The sequence below is a fragment of the Lissotriton helveticus genome, chromosome 1_1 (genome assembly GCF_964261635.1).
Source record: "Lissotriton helveticus chromosome 1_1, aLisHel1.1, whole genome shotgun sequence".
Classification (NCBI taxonomy): Eukaryota; Metazoa; Chordata; class Amphibia; order Caudata; family Salamandridae; genus Lissotriton; species Lissotriton helveticus.
The window spans coordinates 1,037,081,852-1,037,096,961 of record NC_136057.1 but is presented as its reverse complement, the minus strand read 5'-3'; the positions used below and the strand labels follow the sequence as shown (position 1 = coordinate 1,037,096,961).

General features: G+C 44.3%; 1 long non-coding RNA gene across 1 annotated transcript in view; it reads left to right on the top strand.

The window, feature by feature from the left end:
- LOC144771980 (uncharacterized) overlaps positions 1-15,110 on the top strand; it is a 63,551-nt gene that overhangs the window by 21,475 nt on the left and 26,966 nt on the right. The window contains exons 2-3 of the long non-coding RNA XR_013599578.1: positions 2,636-2,704; positions 7,348-7,409. This is a non-coding gene — a long non-coding RNA (uncharacterized LOC144771980). The remainder of the gene's footprint in view (positions 1-2,635; positions 2,705-7,347; positions 7,410-15,110) is intronic.

Below are 15,110 nucleotides of genomic sequence, written 5' to 3'. Positions count from 1 at the left end.
GACATTAGTTAGATTGCTCATAGTAGTGGTGAAGTGGACAAGTTGGAGTTGGTCTGCAGTATTGCAGCGGAGAATTGTCTCAGAGTCAGAAGATGTGATTAGGAACTTGGTGTGTCAGGTCGCCTCCCTGTTGGAGATGGATCAGAGGAACATTCCCAGCAGTGGGATGGGTTCGGTGCAGCCATATGCAAACATCTTGGCCGTGGTGGGCTGTAAGTTGGGGTGTGGATGGATGGTGAGGTACTGCTTTAGGCAAGTTACGTTGATGGATGCACCTGTGTCAATCAAGGAGGAGATTGGTGTGCTGCCAATGTTGTTCTCGAAGGTGGGACGGGCTTGACGCTGAGGGTGTCCTGGCTCGAGGGTGCATGATAGCAGGAAGAGTTTTTCATGTTCCTCCTCTGCTGACATGTTGACCTGGCCCACGGATGCTGTAGCACTTTCAGGTCTGTTTGGTGGGTAATTTCAACGATCCTCACTCCTGTGTAGTGCAGAGTGCCACTCCCTCTGAAGAATGACTGTTTGTGTCCTCCTCTGTAGACTTTTTTGAAGTGGTTAATGCGTTGGCATAATGAACAAGTCCTGCCTTTCGCAGCTTATCCTGGAGAGGGTGCAAGAAGAATCCACAGAAGCCACATGTGTCTCTGCCAGGTTCGCCAGCTTGCGTACGTTTAGGGGGATGCCGACGGGGGGGGGGGTTCTTTTAGAAATGGTGGTTGCTGTTCCTACTTTGATGGGTCGGTGTGCTGGCTTGGGGTTTGTAGAGAGTCTGTGAAATGCCATCTTGATTGTGTTGCCGCAATCATTAGACAGCTAGTATGAACAGGCAAGCATGAGGATATCGTCCAATGGCATGTTAGGAAAGCAGAGGATGAGGCGTCACAAAGTTGCTGACTGGCAGCCTGGGATCATTTCTGCTTACCTCTTTTTTTGGTCATCCGCAGTGCATGTGCTGGGGAGCTCCTGGAGGCAGGCATAGAATAGGGTGATTGATTCCCCTTCCTTTTGGCGAGCTTGACTTAGCTTGAACCTTTCAAAGTCAGGGGTCATCTGTGGGTCAAAGTAGGCGTTGAAGGCTGTTAAGGCAGTATTGTAATCATCGCCTGCCACTGAGTCTGGAAGGTTGCAGAGTAGTTGGAAGATTTTGTTATCAGCAAAGTGTAGAAGCAGGGACTGCTTGGTTTCACCATCTGTTTCTTTCATGGCAGTGTTGGCAGGTGAGTGGGAGACAGCTGTTGGAGTGATCTGTACAGGCTTCTGTGCGGCTCAGTGGGTGCAGCGGGCTAGCTGTCCTCATCGCTTGTGGGGTAGCCCAGACAAAATGCCGAAGGCGGTATGCCAACAGATCACACAGACACGTCTTTGCAGTTATAACATGCTGTACGAAGCGGAACACAGGCGGGGCTTGCCCCTATTTATTATCTTGCGCTGACCTCCAACTTGGGGTCAGTGTGTGTTTACGGGTGAGCGTGACGTCGTCAGGTGTGACCTTGCAATGCACTACAAGGCACACATGGTTTGGATGTCTAAGCATGCTTTCCCTCCTGAAGGGCGGAGGGAACCCTTACAAACCACAAGCAATGTGCATCCATGACCATAACAGCTAAAGGTAGGATCCTCGTTTTCTCTAAATTGGGCACTTGGTGGCAAAGTAGTTTTACTACAATTCTGTGTTACTAACATATAGATAAAAAAATATTAACAAAATAGTTATTGAATGTTCTTATAGGGGTGCACAAAGTTAGCAAAGTTGGCCTTACCAGCCGCGTGACTTTTGTTTTAAAACATCACTAACTTCACAAAGTTCTTGAAGTTTTAAAAGAAGCTGGTGAAAATCAGGAAAAAAATTCTTTTTGTGGGAGGAAAAACTTGGAAAACATTTTTTTAATGTAAACATTGGCCACCTGTTCCACTAATTTCCCTAGAGTGGCACTTGTTATTTGACTTCTTTTCCTCTTTTATCACTTCTTACGATGTCACTCACTTCAGTGTCACAAGTCAAAGATAATGCTTTGTGTTTGAGATCCTGTCATCCTCAGGAAATCTGGATTCCGGTATCTCTGGTGGTGAACAAGAACATCACATGAAGCTTATCGCACTCACTCAAAACAATCAATCAAAATATTTTTTTTAAGGTGGGCAAAGGTGCTATTGAAAAGGCATAGTCCCCTCAGTAACATGATGAATGGGATGAAAAATCAGCCCGTAAGTCAACGAGTACTTCAGCGATTAAACGTTTTTATTTTAATCATGGACTTTTGCCAGTAGAGGTGATGAACCAATGGGTCAATCGCCAGTAAAGGTTCTGGATCCAGTGAACAGAAGAGCAACCTCCGGCCGAGGTCAAAAGGGGGTCACTGTAGCAACCTCCAGTGGAGGCTGTAGAAGGCAGAAAAACAATGAACATTTTAGGGAGACCCAGGAGCGATTGAGAGGTTAATGAGGCAGATACAAGCAAGAGACATGGTATTAACAAGGGCCTGCAGTCCCTGGGACAGTAGGGAGACAGGGTGATTCTTGACTGTGCTCATATGTTCTGATATTGCATGTTCTTGTTTGGGTATGTGAATTGGGGAGTCCATTTTGAACAACAGAGTAAATCCTTTACTTTTGTTCCCCTGCCCTTTCCGACCAGGATTCTGACACAGAGACTTGGAGTGACTCAAGAAAGTCGCGGCAAACACCAAGAAGGAAACGAAGCAGAGTAAGTTTCAGTTTACCGAGATGGCCAATTCTACGACATTTCAAGCACAAAGCGGAGGACGCGGAAGATGATGCCACCCAAGAAGTTCACAGCCCACTGTGAGATGATTTTATATTGATCGCATGTTAAGCATTGAATGTGGAATCTGTACTGCAAATCCAAATGTTCCAGAGCTGCGCTTTTAAAATGAGCACGATTTTGAAAATCCTCTGGATAAAGTCGCAGACACTGGAATTTTGAGCCTTCCTTGTGTACACAGAAAATCTATGTGGATGTGCGTAATCTAAGTTTGTACTGTAGCTTTGATGTCATCGGTAAACTGTAAATTTATAAGAATATCCCTTCTCAGGGTTTAAGGTCTGGTTTTTAGTGATCTATTGTGGGGTCGTGAAAAGGTGGAGGTGGACTGGTCTGGCCGTTTTCAAGCAAGCCAAGGCCTCCGAATGACATGTAGTGGCATGGCTGACAAAGTCATGAGTGTGTGATCTTTTATTCCACATACTGAGAACTTAGCCTAAGGGACTAAACCTCAGGTTTCAAGATTTTGTTCTTTGATGCAGCTGTAACACGAGCTCCTGATCATTCATGCCTACATTTGCTTTACACAATCTAAGTAAGTATATCACATTTCTAAGTCACTCTTTAGTGGCTTAGAAATCATGGTCCAATGATCTTTGCCAACAGCCTTTATTTGTGACTCTCTTCAACCCATTGGTGGTCCTAGGGAGCCTCATACCTCTCACCTTTCCATGATCCCAAGCCCACAGGTACACCAGACTAGAGTAGAGATCCTCAAAAGCTACTCTGTCTCTTTACACATCAGTTTGTGCATCAAATGTTAGAACAATCTGAAGCTCTTACTACACACCTAGGTCCATCTGTTGTATGGATAGGGATTATCACAGGCTCGCTGGACTCCATTACTCCTCTCATAATTACATTTGTGCACTAAGGCAAGTCTAACAGACATGCTACGGGAGTAGGGAGATCACCTGCACAAGAACCACTAACTCAGTATTTCCATTATTCGTACCAGATTACTGAACCTCCTTTTGTTGTCTAACCTAGAACCCTATTTGGCATGGCTGTAACACACAGAAGTTAAGCCTGGTTCAACAGGAAGATGTTGCCACGGTATACGTGACTAAGGTTGCCACCATGTCTGGGTTTCACCTGAGAAGTTTGGATTAGAGTTGATCTGTCAATGCCAAAGATGACAACACCTGCTCCATATAGACTTTTTTGTTCAGTTGGATAAATCCTGTTGCAGTCAAAGAGACCATCTACCCTATTTGAGTCTGGGCAAAGCTTAGTTTGAGTCTGAGGCATTTTTGACTCTGGCTTGAACAAAAGGCGACAAACCTACAGGTTCCTGGCTCTAACTGGCTTACAGTAAGGTGAAATAGGTATGAGACTGCGACTTCTCTCGCATTATTAGATTTTCGTTGGCTTCAGCCAGCTAGGAGTCTCCTGATTTCTAAATAAGCCAATCTACTGCCTCACCCATGTGTTAATAGTTTGGAACATAGGGGTAACAGTGCTAGAAATTGTGAAAGAAGTGGGAAACAGGATCGTCCACGGTTAACCCAAGAAAAAAAAGAGACAAGAGGAAGAAAGGGTTCAATGTGATTTAACCAAAATACCTGCTTGAAAATAAGTTTTCGACATAAAAGGCAACCTCCAAGAGGGAATCATCAATCGAGTAAATGCCATTCAGTTTAAACATTTCAGAGACTTGGGATAGAAAGAGTCAACTGGTTTCCTCAGGTTGGTTCTTAGTCTCGATCACATACAGCCACTTAAATCAGATGAGTATTGTAGAGCAAGCTGGATGACGGGGGTGTACCAAAAATGCTAACGCCAATTTGGGTTCAGTGGTGAAAGTTACATTGTTTGCAGAATTCAGCAGGAAATGATAATTTGCTGAAGAAATCCTACACTAGAGTCAGTTGTCATTGGAGGCTATTCTGAAGGCTCAATGCCTCGTCCCTCTCAACATATCACTGAAGGATGACCAGATGCAAACTGGAGCTACACTCACTCTGGCACATGCCGATGAGTAACAGTAGGAGCTGGTACTGCCCTTACGGAGCCAAACACATATATGAAGCTACCAGGAAGTAAAATGGTACAACTGCTTAATGCCGTACAGTGGGATTTATGAGGCTAGGACAAGAGCAATTTGTTAGCTCGTGCTGCAATAAATGAGCATGCATTGAGGGAGTGTATCCAGTTCTCTGTCCACAGGTTATATTTAAGTCTCAGATTGGTCTGCAGTCAGGGATTGAGTCTATTTTGGGACCTAAAGAACAGAAGTCAAGGCATGTTTAAGGTACACTACTACTAGATTTCTGCAGTACTGCTTCTAGCTTCTAGTAGCCGCTTGAAAGGTCATTGTACTCCTGGCATAACGATCCTCATGACGAACATCTCATGCAATCTTGCAGATTTGCGCTGGGTGTTGTGCATGGCGCTCTGAAGACAAAATGTTCAGAAAAGTAAAAAAAATTCTCAGCTGGGCTGGATTTCCTCGTAGGCGCTAAAGTAATCTGCTCATGAACACCAACACCCACGTGGCTCCACATCAGCTGCAACTTATACTAAAACATAGGGATGGGCCGCCATGACAGTATCACATTGGTTCCTGTTCTTAGAGATGGACTAACAAAGTAATATCCCATCTGCATGGTGCCATTTTTTCTTGTCTCTTCTGGGTCGGGCTGCCCTAGGCGATAGACCAAGGAGGCATTGTTAAATTCATGACTGAGTAACGGGAATATTCCTATATTTAACAATTTTCTCAGGACAGTGTCAGTACTCTGGAAATTCAGAGATTCCTATTACGTTGCTACAGGCTTTTTCTTTCTTCCCTTGAGTTTCCAAAGTCAATCTCCAGTTTCTATCCTTAAGCTCATCTCATCAACATGGCATCCGAGTACTAAGTAGGCAGTAATTCATTGTGTCTATTGTAATAGTGCAGTGTCCATCACGGGTAGCAGGGTATGATCTGGGGCTTGTTTTACACATACACTTTTTTGAATTTCAAGTAAAAGGATGTAAATGGCCCACTCAGCATCATCATTTCAATTTTTGCACTCCTCTGAACCTTGTTCAGTGTCCCCATGAGCCTCTCTACTTCTCCATTAGTCTGGAATCACCAAGAGTTGGTATTCAGATGATTAATTCTGATTGGGCGTCAGGTAGGAGGCAAATTGGTTCCCTTGGAAGAGGCTCCATTCTCCATTCACATTCTCAATAGTATCCTATGGGCAGCAATTGTCTTCTCTGGCTTGGCTACTTGTTTATCAGCAGAAGACAAGTGCCTCAGTTCAACTTAAGGGGATTGGGTTAGGGCATTCTTCAAAATAAGTAGATGAAGCCTGTCAGGAAGGCAACAAAGGGATGGAAGCCGGTGTCCTAGAATGCTTTCTCCATTCACTCTTCTCAGGCTTGTGATCAGTGTGCACTTAGAAACTGTTGCAGTACAGATACACAGGGTAATGTCGACAGCCCCTAAGATCACTATTGCCTCCCTCTCTATATAAGACTACATTTGATCAGTGACAGCAAGCGCTCGTCTAGAGTAAGCAGTAGGAGCCCACTGTTTGTTTTCTTGACGTTGGTATTGAACCTGCCCCAATGCTTCTTCTTAGAATACTTCTGCAGCAATGCTGTTGGGCAGCCAGGCTTGCAATATTAATCTTACTCCTCCGTGGTATCCCGTCGTCAACCATTCTGATCTAACAGTATTGCCAAGATAGGAAAGATCAGATGAAGCATAAGAACCAGCTTAAAGACGGTGCTGCATGAATGGAAGACAGCGTTCTCTTGCATGACTTTTCTTGGAAGAAAGTTCAGGGCCTTCTATGAACGGCATTCTTGAAGTGTGTCATCTCAAAATTGGACAATGGTAAGCACTGACCAAGGTGACGATTAAGTGATGAGAAATGTGTTACATTTCCAAATACTCAAGTTGAGCCACCAAGGCTGGATGAATTCATGCAGGTGGGGTCCTCTATTGGCACTGATCTTGCAAGCTCCCCTTTGCCAACCCCAGCTGTGATGTTGTTTGCAGGAACCTTCCTTGGTAACCCTGCTGAGTGGCCCTATGTTTGAGTGCGAGTGTTGTGGCATAGACCTGTAGCAGGGGCATAACCTGGGGCATCATTTGCAGCTAACCTGCTTTGTTTTTCCAAGTGGTCTCACCCAGTATGAGGTCCCCTAGTTAATATAAAGAGGAAGAGTACAGACTCGGACAAAGGTACGTCATGTGAATCGTGGTGTGTCTCAGTTACTCCCATGCCTTGGTTTCAAATGCACATGGTATTTGCAGAACAGGGACAGAAGAGCTACTATTTAAACATATTTTTAGACTATTGAGTTAGCACTGAATGCAGTTCACTAATGATCAACCATAAGAAGATAGTTCAGTGGGGTGCACTGCCTGCTTTATCGCTGTCTGCTTAATTATCTACTTAATATTCCAGTACACTTTCTTAAAATGTTCTCCCTTATTGCTTAATGATGTAGGGTTTTGAATAATAAAGAAACTGCAGGAACTGCTCTTAAGGCAGTTCCTTCCAGAAATGCCTGTCTTCATTGTTTGGATTCAATGATGCTATCTGTTCTTCTCCATTCCACAGTCCTGAAGATGCACTAGACGCAACGATGACCGACCATAAACACCAAGAACCCAGAATCCCAGGTAACTTTCTGACACGGTAACTAGTACAGCTTAACCCCTCAGAAATTAAGGAGTACAGCTTACCCTTAAGGCAGGAGGGATACACTTAAACCCTGGAAAGGATAAGGGATACACCCAAACCCCACAGACAATAAGGGATACAGGGTAAAGCACCCCCCACTTAAAATATTTCTCTACTCATACCGAGCAAGCGGAGTGAGCAAACCTGACCTTCCCTAGAAGAGCGCCGCTTTTCACCCGTCAATCCTCCTTCCATCCATCCAGTCATCCATCTCTATCCTTGCATCTTGTCAGCTCTCCCTCTGTTCCCTTCACCTTTCCATCCAGCCACCCATTATTATATTCATGCATTCTTCTATCTGCTCTGTCATCCTTCTTGAATTGCTCATTTTTCCATCCGTCCACCCATTCACCTACTTACCTGTCATGCCTTTCAGTCTTCCATTCATCCTTTCGACCTTTCATCTGTCAACCTGTTTATCCTTCCATCTATTCATTCATTATTTCACCTTCCATCCTACCTTCCCCTTTTTTCCAGCTTTCCTTACACTCTTTCCTTCTGTTCACCCTCCCTTCGTCCTAACATTCTTTGTTGCACTTTTCTACCCATCTGTTTTCTCTCATCCTTACTTATTATGTCTTACCCGCTCTATCTCTCCGTTTTTTCCCCTATTGTCATTATTTCTCTTACGCAGTTTCCCTCACTGCGCATGCCAATCCTAGCCTACAACCCTCTTTCATTGTATGTCCTACAGTGTTTTTATTAACAGTTTGTCTGAAGACTTGCTCGCGGAAGAGGCCTGTAAACACACAATGCAGGTCAAGTGCAACACAGTTTACAGCCAAATTGGGCCCACTGGCAGCTCCCGCTTAAGCTGCTAGAGGAAACCCTGCAGAGAACGTACAGGGTAGACCCGAACCCTGCAGAGTAAGTGATACAGCTCAACCCATCACAAAGCGTAAGGACTACAGCTTAGTCCTGCAGAGAGAGTAAGGGATACAGCTTAACTCCAGAGGTAGTAAATGATACAGCTTACCCACACAGAGTATTGGTGGTATAGCTGAAGCGAACAGAAGGTAAGGGATTTAACTAAACACTGCAGAGATAGTACGTTTACTATAATACATTTGTTGTTTAAGACTCAACACCTGCGTGTTTTTGATTGTTTATCCTTGAAAAATAAACAGATACAAAATTAATGATCATATTAAATTGAGTGAGCTCATTGCAACAGCCACAACTCTCAGTGCAGTCCAGGGGCAAAAAATATAAGACGTTATTTCAACATTCATAAATTGTAATTTATACAAATTATGCACGATTTCCAAATGTGTGCATGATAAAGAGGCGCCCGGTCTCACCAAACCCAAGTTTACCCTTTGGGAGTGCAGTGCATTAACTCTGTGTATTTAGTTAATGTGCATCATTATTAAAACCTCCATCATTCCTATCATGTTTCAGTTGCAGTAGATATACTTGCAAGGGCGATCAGACACCCCTAGGTTGTGCTTTGACTGGGGGTAATAGCAATGAGAGTATCTGATATGGTGTTGCCAGATGCGAGATCTTAAATCCATGTACTGACTGTTGGGAGAGGGCCTCTCCCGCACCACATCACTATTCGCCGCGTTGACAACAACAAGGCATTACCATACATTTTCTTACTAGTGCAAATAGTTCTTTCACACTACGCAGCAACTCCATTAGGGCACTGGGTTCAACTCTCTGATTTATCATTTTACCTCGCTCTACAAATAAATGTTTCCAATTGGCCCATGTACCTGGGCACCACCAAGCCAGATGCATGAAGTATGCCCCTTCCGTACGGCACCAGCAGCATCTAAAATCTTCTCTAGGCCATATCTACATATCGCAATCGAGGTACAGTACATTCTTTGAATACATTTAAATTGAATAAGTCTTTGTCTACTATTTATAGTTACATTCTTTATAGCCGAGTGGCAAGAAATCTACTGCTTTTCAGAGATGTCACATCCAATATTCAGTTATCGTCTGCAAAGTTTTTGGGAAATCGCTGAGGGCGTAATACTCTATGCCAAACTATCCAGTTTATATTGTATTGTATTGTAATTACATTTGTATAGCGCGTACTACCCCATATGAGTTGTCGAAACTCTTTTTTGGCCAGTAGCACGCTACTCCGGGACCCATAGATGATTAGTGTTGAATTAGTATAGTGAAACATGCAAGTACATTTTTAAGTGATGGATAGGTTAGTCAGTTATTTGGATTCGGAAGGATAGTAGAAGGATAGAAGAGGAAAAAAGGTTTGTATTTATATAGCGCTTGTTACCCCTAATGGGGTGTTGAAGCACGCTACTCCAGAAACCCATAAAGGATTAGTGGTGAATTAGTATGGGGAAATATGAAAGTAATTTGGGTGGTGGATATTAGTCAGTTATTTGGAGAGAGAAGGATAGCGGAGGGATAGAAGGGGAAGAAATGTTTGCATTCATATAGCACCTGTTACCCCTGATGGGTGTTGAAGCGCTTTTTTGGCGAGTAGCACGCTACTCCGAAACCCGTAAAGGATTAGTGTTTAAACTTAGTATATTGAAATATAAAGTAATTTGAGTGGTGGATATGTTATTCAGTTATTTGGATAGAGAAGGGTAGGTGGCGTGATAGAAGAGGGAAAGAGGTTTATTTTTTATATAGCACTTGCTACCCCTGATGGGGTTTTGAAGGGCTTTTTTGGTGAGCAGCACGCTACTCCGGAACCCATAAGGATTAGTGTTGAATTAGTATGGTGAAACATGAAATTAATTTGAGTGGTGGATATGTTAGTCAGTTATTTGGATAGAGAAGGGTAGGTGGCGTGATAGAAGAGGGAAAGAGGTTTCTATTTATATAGCGCTTGCTACCCCTGATGGGGTTTTGAAGCGCTTTATTGGTGAGTAGCACGCTACTCTGGAACCCATACGGATTAGTGTTGAATTAGTATGGTGAAACATGAAATTAATTTGAGTGGTGGATATGTCAGTCAGTTATTTGGATTGAGAAGGGTTGGGGAGGAGTAGAGAAGGGAAAAAGGTTTGCATTTATATAGCAATTGTAACCCTGATGGGGTGTTTGTTGGTGATTTTATTCCTGATGAAGAGCGGTCCCATTCCATGTATTGCTTTGTGGGTGATACAAAGTAGCTTGAACGTGGATCTTCTGGCAACCGGTAACCAATGCAGGGCTTTCAAGGCAGGTGAGATGTGGTCTAGCGGTTTGATATGCAAGAGTAGTCTGGCAGCCGAGTTCTGACTCCGTTGTAGTCTTTTCATGGTCTTTAAAGTTGATCCGTGGTAGAGGCTATTCGCGTAATCGAGTTTGGACAGAAGGGAGATGGTAGCTTGGACCTTGTGTGGAAATCCCATATGAGAGAACATTTGTTGCAGCATTTTTATAGTGACAAAGCTTGATCTTGCTAGTTTTTCCACTTGGGCATTTATCGACAGCTTGGAGTCCATGGTCATTCCGAGGTTTCTTACTTCCTTCGATACTTTAGGCAGTGATCCCAGTTCATCAGGCCAGGCGGCAAGCAGGTCATAATGTTTCCAATCGCCACACATGAGTATTTCCTTTTTGGAAGCATTCAATTTGAGATGGCTCCAAGTTATCCACTGATCCACGGCTCTGAGGCAACTGAAAATTGGGGATTTTCCAATGTCTTTGGGGCATTCCAGTTGAAGGAGTATTTGTGTGTCATCTGCATAGTTTAGCACGTGAGGTGCAATTGATTGATCAGTACCGCTAATGACTTCATGTAGATGTTGAAAAGCATGGACGAGATGATAGAGCCTTGAGGGATCCCTGCTTTTGTGGAGTATGGTTTGGATGAGAAAGGTGGGGTATGGATGACATTAGTTCTATTTCAAAGTTAAGACGCCATCCAGTCTAGAGCAGTTCCCTCTATGTCCGCTTCATAGATTCTTTGTTTCAGAGTGTCATGGTCAACCGTGTCAAAGGCAGCCGAGAGGTCCAAGAGGAGTAGCGCAGCAACCCCGTTGCGGTCTACTGTATTCTTCAGGTTATCCCAGATGTGAAGGAGGGCAGATTCAGTGCCTCTTCCCTGACGTAATCCTGTTTGGAAGTCTAAAAGTATGAATTCTCTTCAATGAATTGTGACATCTGGGCGAACGCTGCTCTTTCTATCAGTTTGTCCAGGAAAGTTCCGTTTGTAATGGGTCTGTAGTTGTCAGGGTTCAGGGGGTCCAAGTTTGTTTTCTTCAGTAAAGGGCGTATGTGTGACTTTTTGAGTTCTTCTGGAAATATTCTGGTAGTTAAAGAAACGTTGATGATTCTTCTTACTGGAGTGGCAGCAGAGGTTGTTTAAAGAATTGTCTTGAAAGTTTGTGGTGGACAGGGGCTAGAAGGGCTGCCGGCAGGCCTGCTTGCTTTTACCAGGTCCATAAATTCATCGTGTGAGATTTGCTGGAAGGAATGGAGAGGCTGGGTTAGACTATTCTTCGATTATTGTTTTGTACAAGGGTTAGTGCTGGTGCTTTATTTCTGTTTTAAGTACGAATCCAATGTGTCTGCTTTGTCTGTGTAATGATTTACCAGTTTGTTTGGAGTCTTCCTTCTGTATAACATTTTTTATAACACTGAGGGATCCTGGCTCAGCGGGACAGCTTGTTGTGACTTTTTGAAGTGTCTCCCATATTCTATAATACAGGAAGATGTTCAGTGTCTCAAAGGTTGGATTACTATCATGTATCTGATAAAGGGACGTAAAAGTACCTTAAAGGAATAGCTTTCCCATATTCATTATATTTACTCTTTGCAATTGGCCGATTACTCCTCTGTCCAGCATAGCAGGCAGCCAGTCGCACCACTCCACACGGATAACACTGGGATACAATACATAAATAGAATTCGACGACGGTTTATTAACCATTGTGTGAGTGCAGTGTCGAGCCTACTGGTTCTATATCAAAGCCTCTTCTGGTGTGAGGTTCGAACCATTTTACCAGAAGCACCATGGGAGCACCCGCATCTTTATCTGGGGTGGCAAATTCAGTGTGCAGACTGTGCCTCTGCAAATATATAACATATATATAGCTCCAGGCCTGGGGCCCCCATGCTGCTCTGCTCACATGGTAGCATCAGCATAGACCATTTAATTCTGGATTGTTTCTCTGCCCACAGTCGCTTTAGCATTAAGCTATGCATACCATGAAAGAAAGGGCAAGTGAGAACTATCGAGATATTTTGCAACAAGCATAGCAGCTTCGGGAGTACCACCATTTTCACTATGTCCATTCTGCTGGCCAGAGTCACTGGAAGTGTGATTCATCTCTCAAGGTTATCAGGCAATTCTTATTGTTGTGCCATCAGTGCAGCTTATCACCTCAAATGAATTTTGATGCACCCTTATATCCAAATATTTCACTTATTGCATGGGTTTAAAGACCATAGTCTGATTTAAAATGGACATAGATATTTTATGGCCTAGATGCTGTGCCACCAGAAACAGTAGTTGGATTATTAATTAAGCTATAGCATTGGGTGTAAAGTTGTAGAGGGATGCCATATCACTCATACAATGGGATTAAAAGTCTAATTATTTTTTACATTACTCACTCCTTCCTACTGAAACTTAGGTCTAGCCCTGCGCCCATGAGCATTGGTATTCGTTGATGCCTGCAGGTGGAAAGCTGCTATTCCCTACCTATTCTCCAAGCTGCACCTAAATAACATTACAACTGATCCTTAAGTTTCTCTAAGGGTAGGGGGTTACCTGTCACTCCTGTGGTGGTAAAGTTCAGGGTGTTGGAGCAGAGAGACCAGCAGGGGACTCCCAGTATGATATCAGAGTCCGACACAATGGTACCATATTTGATTGGGGCTTCTAGAGTGTAGGGACGGTCCAGGCACTTGATCCATCCTTCCCACCCCCAAAACGACCCTTTGGACTCTACAACCTGCGAGTCCACTATTGCGCTGGATGGCATCGAGAGGAGCAGGTCCCCAGCCAGAAAGGAAAAGAGCAACTGAAACTTGTGTGGAACTTATATTGAGGAAGAAAGCCGCCTAGAAGCCAAGCTGGTCAGCCATACAGGCTCAAACTGACCTGGGGTGTCAACCTTACTAAGAGGGTCAAGTACCTGCAGAAAGCAATTAAGATATATCTGAGTGTTTTTAGCTGAGGCATCTCCTAGCTGCAGTAAGATGTTTTTTTTTGTCAAACCATCTTTTTTAAAGTTTTGCATTATCAACGGCAGCTGATAATGTTGTATGGTTCTATAAATATATATTCAGCGTTGTGCTGCAAATGTGTCAATAGCAATACATAGTACAGGAGTATGATGGCATGTTAGTTCATTCTTCTGCAACCTAAGTAGAAACAAAGAACATGAGCCTATAACCCCATTCCACCTAAGACAGTAAAATAAGAAACAGAGACACATTATAGAGACTAGAGACGCCAGAGTTCTCCGAGGGGGAAGGGGTATTAGCAAATGGGGGGGGGGGGGGCAATGAAAGTCCGGGGCCACCCACTCCAACACCTAGAGCAAAATCATGCTGGCCAGGCCTGGTGATGGAGCCGTGCTGCCATTATGGTACTTCCGCTCTGCAGGGGGGGAAAGGCTATACTTAGATGGGGAAGATGCTATTATCGCGAGGAGTTGACTTGGTGTGCTAGTTGAAGCCCTCCTCATTGCCAAGGGTCCCTTGGAGAAACGACAATAACTTATCCCATGCAACCGCTATGGGTCTCTTCCTCTGATCTCCTCTCACCGGGGCATCTGCCATGCCCCATTTTATGGTTGCCTCGTGCCGGTATTCCGTGCCCTGGACCGTAGAGATTTTGCAGTGCATCTGTATCAGCCGTCGGGCTAACAGCAATGCCAAATCAATAAATCAGTTTGTGACACCCCCATCTGTTGACGCTTATAAAGACCCAAAATACAGCTATCCGCTCTGTCCAATCCCAGGCTGCCTGTTACACTGGTTAGGGTTGTGCATACTTCCGTCCAAAGCGCACAAGCACTCGGACAGGAGCAGGACATATGTATCATGTCCGCCACAGGGGCATGACATCGAGAGATACTTTGGGGATGCTGTAGGGTATGTTTTGTGCAATTTGGCTGTTGTGAGGTATACTCAAAGTATGTTAAACTGAAAGTACTGGAAGCAGGCGCGACAAGAGACTTTTCTCTAGTTTGCCAAGGCTCTATACCTTCCCTTCTGTGACAGACAGCGCCCAATGTCGCATTGCCAGTGTTGATGCAAGGGTGCCAGTGTGCTGTGAGAGAGGGATGTATGTGGTGTGTTGTATGTAAGTGGGCTTTTGCAAACCAGGGTATCAAACGGTGCGCATTATGTGGAGGACTTGCGTCAAGGGGTGTGGAGTGGGCTTGGTGTCAATGGTTCCCCACATATGTTCCAGTTCAATTGCAAGGCATCTATGTGTCAGGGACTGGCCCGCTGGGAGCCCCGTTTGCTCTGTCAACAGGTCAAATGAGATGAGCACTTCGTTCTGGAATAAGTCGCCCTCGGTTCTGACCTCGGCAGCACGCCATAGTGCCAACCCCTCCCGACCGGCGGTGTCTCTAAAAGCTGGACTAGAGCGCAGCAGGATCTCAGGTATGTACAACGTTATACTGAGCGTGATCCACAGCACTCGGTGATAGCATATGATGCCACCCAAAGGAGGCTGTTAGATGACACCGGCAACACTGAGC